Genomic DNA, 6,400 nt, shown 5'->3' with positions numbered 1-6,400 from the left:
AACAAGGAACGCAGGATGGGGCGCGGTGACCACAGGTTGCTTCATAACTACAGCAAATACAATTTACTACCATCAGATCTTGCTGCTTCACAAAAATCTATGTTAGATCTTAAAATCAAGGGGGCACCTTAACCGTAAAAATAACGTCAGCTCTAGAAAGCCTGCCTCTGCTCTAGTGACCCAGTCTGTGGGTGGATGATACGTGCCAGTGTATGGGAAGCATGTTTTCCCATTTTAGCAATGTAATTTCTCTTCAGAGCTTAGCACTAAAATTGTTATTCCTTGGTCCATTTTTAAAGAGATAGAGGGGCCAAAATTAGGCTTTGAATGGAATCGGAGTTGCAAGTTAACTCTCCAGAGCCTGCTGCTTTTCTGTACAGAAACTTGCTTTGCCTTTGGCAGGGCCGGCGCCAGGCACCAGCGACGAAAGCAGGTGCCTGGGGCGGCCAATAGAAAGGGGCGGCACTCTCTCCGTTGTTGGGGTGGCAGGCCCAGGTCTTCGGCGGCAGGTCCTTCACTCCCTCTCTTCCTCTTCGGCAGCACTTCGGCGGCAGCTCAATCAGGTTTGTATTTTTTTTTTCTTATTCGCTGCTTTGGGCGGCAAAAAGGCTGGAGCTGGCCCTGGCCTTTGGGGACAATGGGCCTGACTCTCAGAGCTTTCCTTGAGGTCAACTGGAACTTTGAGCGCTTGGTGGTACTGCAAATCAATCCCAATATATTTAAATAAAATACCATCGCTGGTTATTCTTTAATCACATTGAATTGTTTCATGGCGATATCAAAGAACAGATATTCAAAATGGCACGCGTGCAGTCAGGCACACTCTACGGTCATGCAGCTGGGTGCCTAACTTGCACATGCTAATTACCACGCACTCACTTCAATTGTGCAGGCAAATTGGGTAACTGCATGCACATGTGGCTGATTAAGCATCTAACTGGACAGTTGCATGTTTAATTGATGCATGTGGAAATCAGGAAATTGGGCATGTAAATGTCCAGTTAGCTGGCCAGTTAACTAGGCTGCAATTGCCTGATTTGCATGAAAGAACACAGTAACCACACATGCAAATTAGGCACACTGCTCTGAAAACCAGACCTAAGATGTATGGATGTAATAGGGCCTTGTGAATCCTAGCAATAGTCACGACTGAGCTGTTGAAATAGTTTCTGTCTTATTTAATTTCTGCTTTGTACATATTTACCCTTTTGTTACATTCTTTATGGGAACATTTCTTCTTTTATGTGATGGCTCCAGCCCTGTCTTATAACTCAATAGTTAAATGCAGCCTGCAAGTCAGAGTTACTGAGGGCAAGACAGGCCCAATACCTAAAAAGGCAGCTTGCCCCTCGCAGTTGCAGTTTATATATGCAGTTCAGTGACAGGCCCAAATCTCGGTCTGTGCGCTTCCGGCCACGGGGGATGCAGAACAGGTAGGGGAGAGATGCCCAAAGTGCTCTGATTTGTACCCGCAGTTCATTTGGTGGGTGCAGATTATTCCTGCAAAAAGGTAAATGGGGAATCAGTAAAGGTACTGACCCACACCACCAAGTGCAGGCTTAGAACAAACCCTACCCCCCTCTACATCACTCAGAGGAAATGCAACTGGAGCCTGCAAAGGGGGCTCCACAACCCTCAGGTCACCCTAGGCCCGTGCACCGCACCAGCTCTCTGCACAGGACCCTAGAAGGGTGTAGACGGTGGGCCAGGTGTAGGGCTCGTGGATTTGCTGAAATTGCTGATCCACTGGCCTGGAAACTGACGTAAGGGGTCACAGCAGATGCTACTCCATCTTCTGCGGGTGGCAGGCACTAGAAGCCTATGACACTGGGGGTGCAGACGTAGAATTATTACATGCTCCTTCTCAGCCTTTGGAATCCCCGCTGCAGGATGAGCATGTGACCTGTCGCAGCAGGTGCTGACTGGCCCCGAGGCCAGGGAGCTGCTGCTCTCTTTGGCATTTCCCTCTCAAGCCAGTGGAAACACTGGTGACCAAAGCAGCATTAACTCGCTGCATAGGGGATCAGAGTGCAGGCAAAGGGGTTCAAGTGGGCAGAGAACAGTCCTGTTTCTCAAGGAGGGGGTCCAGCTGGGTACCACAGAGGGGTAACTCTTATGGGGTTGGAGCTCTTTCCCTATGGATCCCTGGTTTCCATGTGGCTAGGCAGCCTTGTCTCCTCTGCCACCTCAAACCCCCTCTTTTCTGCAAGTAGCATTTGGTAGAATTCAGCTCTGAGATTCACCTCCCAGAGCTTCCAAGGGCCCCTCTACTCCCTAACCCTGAGACTTGGATATGGCCCAATAGAGTTTATTACAATAGTATTAGCTAGCGGTTAGTAAATGATACATGCAGACTGCGCGCCATTAGAATTCTCAGCTAGATCTTACCTAAGGTTTTTTGCCTCTCTTCAGTTACCATTGGTGGGGTAAATCTGCAGTTGATTACAGATACATCCCTTAAACATGTATCCTACGTTTGCTCCCCCAAGTGCTACGCTACAAGAAGAGATGTAGCCGGCATCGTGTTTGCAGTGTATCCTAGACTCGGTACTCCTAGGCCCCAACCCTGCAAACATGAATATTCCTGTAATGCTAAGCATGTGAGTAATGCCACTGACTTGTCTTTAAGGACATGCACAGGCAATGGGATTACTCACATGCTTAAAGTAAAGCACATGCACAAATGTTTACAGGATAAAAGCCTTGTAAAAGCAAGCACCAGGCACTTTCATATGACTACCATGAAAAACACTTTTTAGATACTAGTAAAGATATGTGAATGTGAGTAATAAAAGTTAAAGTTAAAGGCGGAAATTAGGATTATAAAATCTATTTAGAGCTGCTGTGTATCACTTAGTTAAGACCAGAATTTCAAAATAGCTAGTAAATTCCTTCCTAAACCATGAAAAGCATTGTGAACTACAACCCAGTGCATTTTTAAGAATGTATTTATAATTCCCCTTTACAGTCTTTACTTTCTGCAAGTTTTTCCACGTGTGACCTTTTTAAGATGGATGATTCAAGCAGCCCATCAGCCTGCCGTGACTATAAAATATTTGACCCTCTTACTAACATTCAATATGATGTAGGTCCTAATTCAGCAAAGCCCTTGAGCAGGTACTTAAGTCTCATGAAAGTCAATGGGTCTATCCACATAGGTATACGCTTTGCTGATGTGGAGGTAGTCGGTGGTCCAACTTTTTAAAGGCCCTGGGTTGGATGCTAGTTTGCAGACACCTCCATAGGTCACGTACAGATATACATGCTCTACAAAATGGCGCCCTCCATGCATGTGACCTTGCACGTAGGTGTGGAGGAGGCCATTTTGTAGAGCAGGCCTCAGAAAAGTGCAGCATGTCACTGCAATGCTCGACAGTTGCCACACGTTCTGGGCAGCTGCTGCTCTGGGGGCAGACGCATCTGGGGGCTGGACGGAATCCGGCCTGTGGGCCGTCAGCTGATCACACATCTGGAGAAGCCGCTTAATCAGAACAACCCAGAGAACAGGTGGCTTTTCTTCATGCCTACTTCCATGCAGACCCCCTGTGCTGTGGGGATTGGTACCAAATGAGGAGCACCTTTAACTCCAAAAGGCACATTATGTTTTTTTGCCAATTTAGCCATCACTGGAGAGACCATAAACTCGACAGGGACTGGGACAGACTTTAGGAAATTTGCAGCAGCATCAGTTCTAATCAGGATGTTCATCCTATGTTATGGACCATTCCAATTAGGAGGCCCTACTGTCCTAATTAAATAGCAGTGCTTTCCACTGGATAACATTGGAATGAGTGGGTCAGTTTCCTTGGAAACCATCTCAACTAACCAGATTTCCCAGTAAATTCTGTTCTCATTAACTGAGGTGCACTGTACATTACGCCTCAATCTATGGATTCAGGTGTGGAGCTATATGTCACCATCTGACTTGCAGAATCACTTACCAAGGTGGCAGGTGTCATACCCGAAATTTGTTAGCCCTCGCTGCACAAGGTAGAGAAGGCAAAGCTTGTTCTAGGCAGCATCACTGTGGAATTCACGGGTTTGTGTGATATTCAGCGCGCATGTGTCTTAAAAGCAAGTTTATGATCTTTTTACAAAATTTCAATACACTTTCACTAGGCCTGGATGATACACGAATGTATCTTCGAGAATAGAATCAAGATCTAGTTTGCCTATATGTAATTAACAGTTTACATAGAAAAGGAAATCAACACCAGAAGGAGATTTTGGAGTCCATAATATACAGCGCAGCCCAATTAAATAACTAGAATTACAAATGCAGATTGGTAAATATGATTATACACAAGATGTTTAAAAAATTAATTGCGGAAGAACTGGGGGTGGGGGAGACAGCCACCCAGCCTGGGAAAGCCTGTTTCTGGTAAAATGCTGCCCCCTATTGGCTTAACTATATTAGACATTGTCAGGGAATACTCCTAGAGCACTTTTCTGCACTCCCTACAACACACACACACTCTCTCTCTCTTCTGCTTCACTCAGTCGCTGTATATTTGGGAACTGTGGTTTCAAGGGAAACCTATGACTGGCTAAGGAGAAGTGAGAGCCGGGGAGAATCATCTGCCTCCAAATGTACAGCAATTAATCTCACATCAGCTGTTTTATTTAGTCCGTATCATCTTACACAAGTGATTACTCCTTGGGTGGGTGGGCAACCAATGAGATCAGTGCTGCTGTGGAGAACAAGTCCTCCCCATAGTTGGCACCTCTGGGGATGCCGTGACACCCAAGGGTGTTTCCTATAGAACTAGGGACACCCAGGGATTAGAAGAGTCACTCCACAGCAAGGTGAACCCAGCTCCCACAGTGAGGAGTGGAGAAAACTTTTGTGTTTTGCTGGGTGTTTAATTTCATTTATTTTTGTAACCTAAGGCAGGGCCACCTAGTGTGGAGTGGTTCTAGAGTTCCTTTGTGCTTTTTGTCCTCACACTACACCTTGAACTTTGGCTGGGCCTTTTCAATTTGTTGTCCACCTTGAAAGAAAACAAACAAACAGAAATAAGATCATTGGTGGGCAGATGCTCCCTGTGGCTTAACTTTTGACACCTGAGTTGCTGAAATTTAAATATTAACTGGGGTTGGGTTGGTTTTGTTTTATTGGAGAATAATAAAAGCCTTTGCAATCTTAATAAAAAGTGGCCTTTTTAGTGGTGTGTACTCATGTCTCCAATGCTCTCAATCAGAGGACATACCTTCAAAATCAAGGGATCAAAACAGTGCTCTGGGTGGTAGGGAATACGCTTTTAGGCTGGGAATTTCAAAGCAGCCTGTGGGAGATATGTTCCTCAATCCCACTGAGCAGAGTCTCTCTCTCCTCCAGCATAAAAGGCTGTTGGTATTTCCATTCTGACCCTCCTTACATCCTCGTTTTATCATCTGTGTACAAGGTTTACTTTTTCTGTAGTCTCTCTCTTTCAAGCAAAGCCACATGATCACCTAAATGCTACTTTCACTTAAGCACCTTTTTTTTTTAATTTCAAGTATTTTCCAGGGTTGAAAAATATATTTTAAAAAGTCCAAAGAAATATTGAAATTGTACGCAATATACAGAGCAACAAAACACACAGAATCTGGCCCACTGCTGAAATACAAACACATTGAAATGGCCTAGCTTCAGCCTATTAGCATGCAAGGACACTAACTAGCTACTGGTATAGAACACCACAGGCTTTTCCCCCCAATTATGCAAGTTCCCTGCATGCCAATTGGCTGTGGATATCTGGGATACTGGGATTCTAGAGCCAGCATGGAAACACAGCATTGCTAACCCTAAATGTTCAACAATCATGAGTCCGGATCCCCAAAATTACAAGATCAGCTTAAAAATCAGGAGAGTTTTTTTAAAAAGTTGAGGGTTTTTTTAGCCTTTTTCAGGCACTTGTTTTGTGTTCTCAAGCTTTTCTCTGCAACCAGGAGGACTAGAAATTAAACCTTTTTTTAAAAACTGAAAGCTGAAATTCTCTCACAATAGAACAATGCCAGCAGGTGCGGCTTTAAGAAATACTGCAAATACACAGAGCCTGTGGCAATTGAGGACAGGCCCCATGACTCATTGCTAGGGCCTACTAAAGTCACAGTCCATTTTGACAGGTTTCAGAGTAGCAGCCGTGTTAGTCTGTATCCGCAAAAAGAACAGGAGTACTTGTGGCACCTTAGAGACTAACAAATTTATTTGAGCATAAGCTTTCGTGGGCTACAGCCCCCCATTGCCTCAGCCCCTGTCACCATCACCCCACAGCCTCAGCCCTCTCACAGCCTCTGCTAGCCCCTCCACAACCCTCCCAGTCCCCCCCACTGCCTCAGCCCCCCACAGCCTCCTCCAGCCCCCCCCACAACCCCCACTGCCTCAGCCCTCTCACAGCCTCTTCCAGTCCCCCCCACA

Source organism: Trachemys scripta, chromosome 3 (assembly GCF_013100865.1).
Source record: "Trachemys scripta elegans isolate TJP31775 chromosome 3, CAS_Tse_1.0, whole genome shotgun sequence".
Taxonomy (NCBI): domain Eukaryota; kingdom Metazoa; phylum Chordata; order Testudines; family Emydidae; genus Trachemys; species Trachemys scripta.
Note: the sequence above shows the minus strand (reverse complement) of the source record.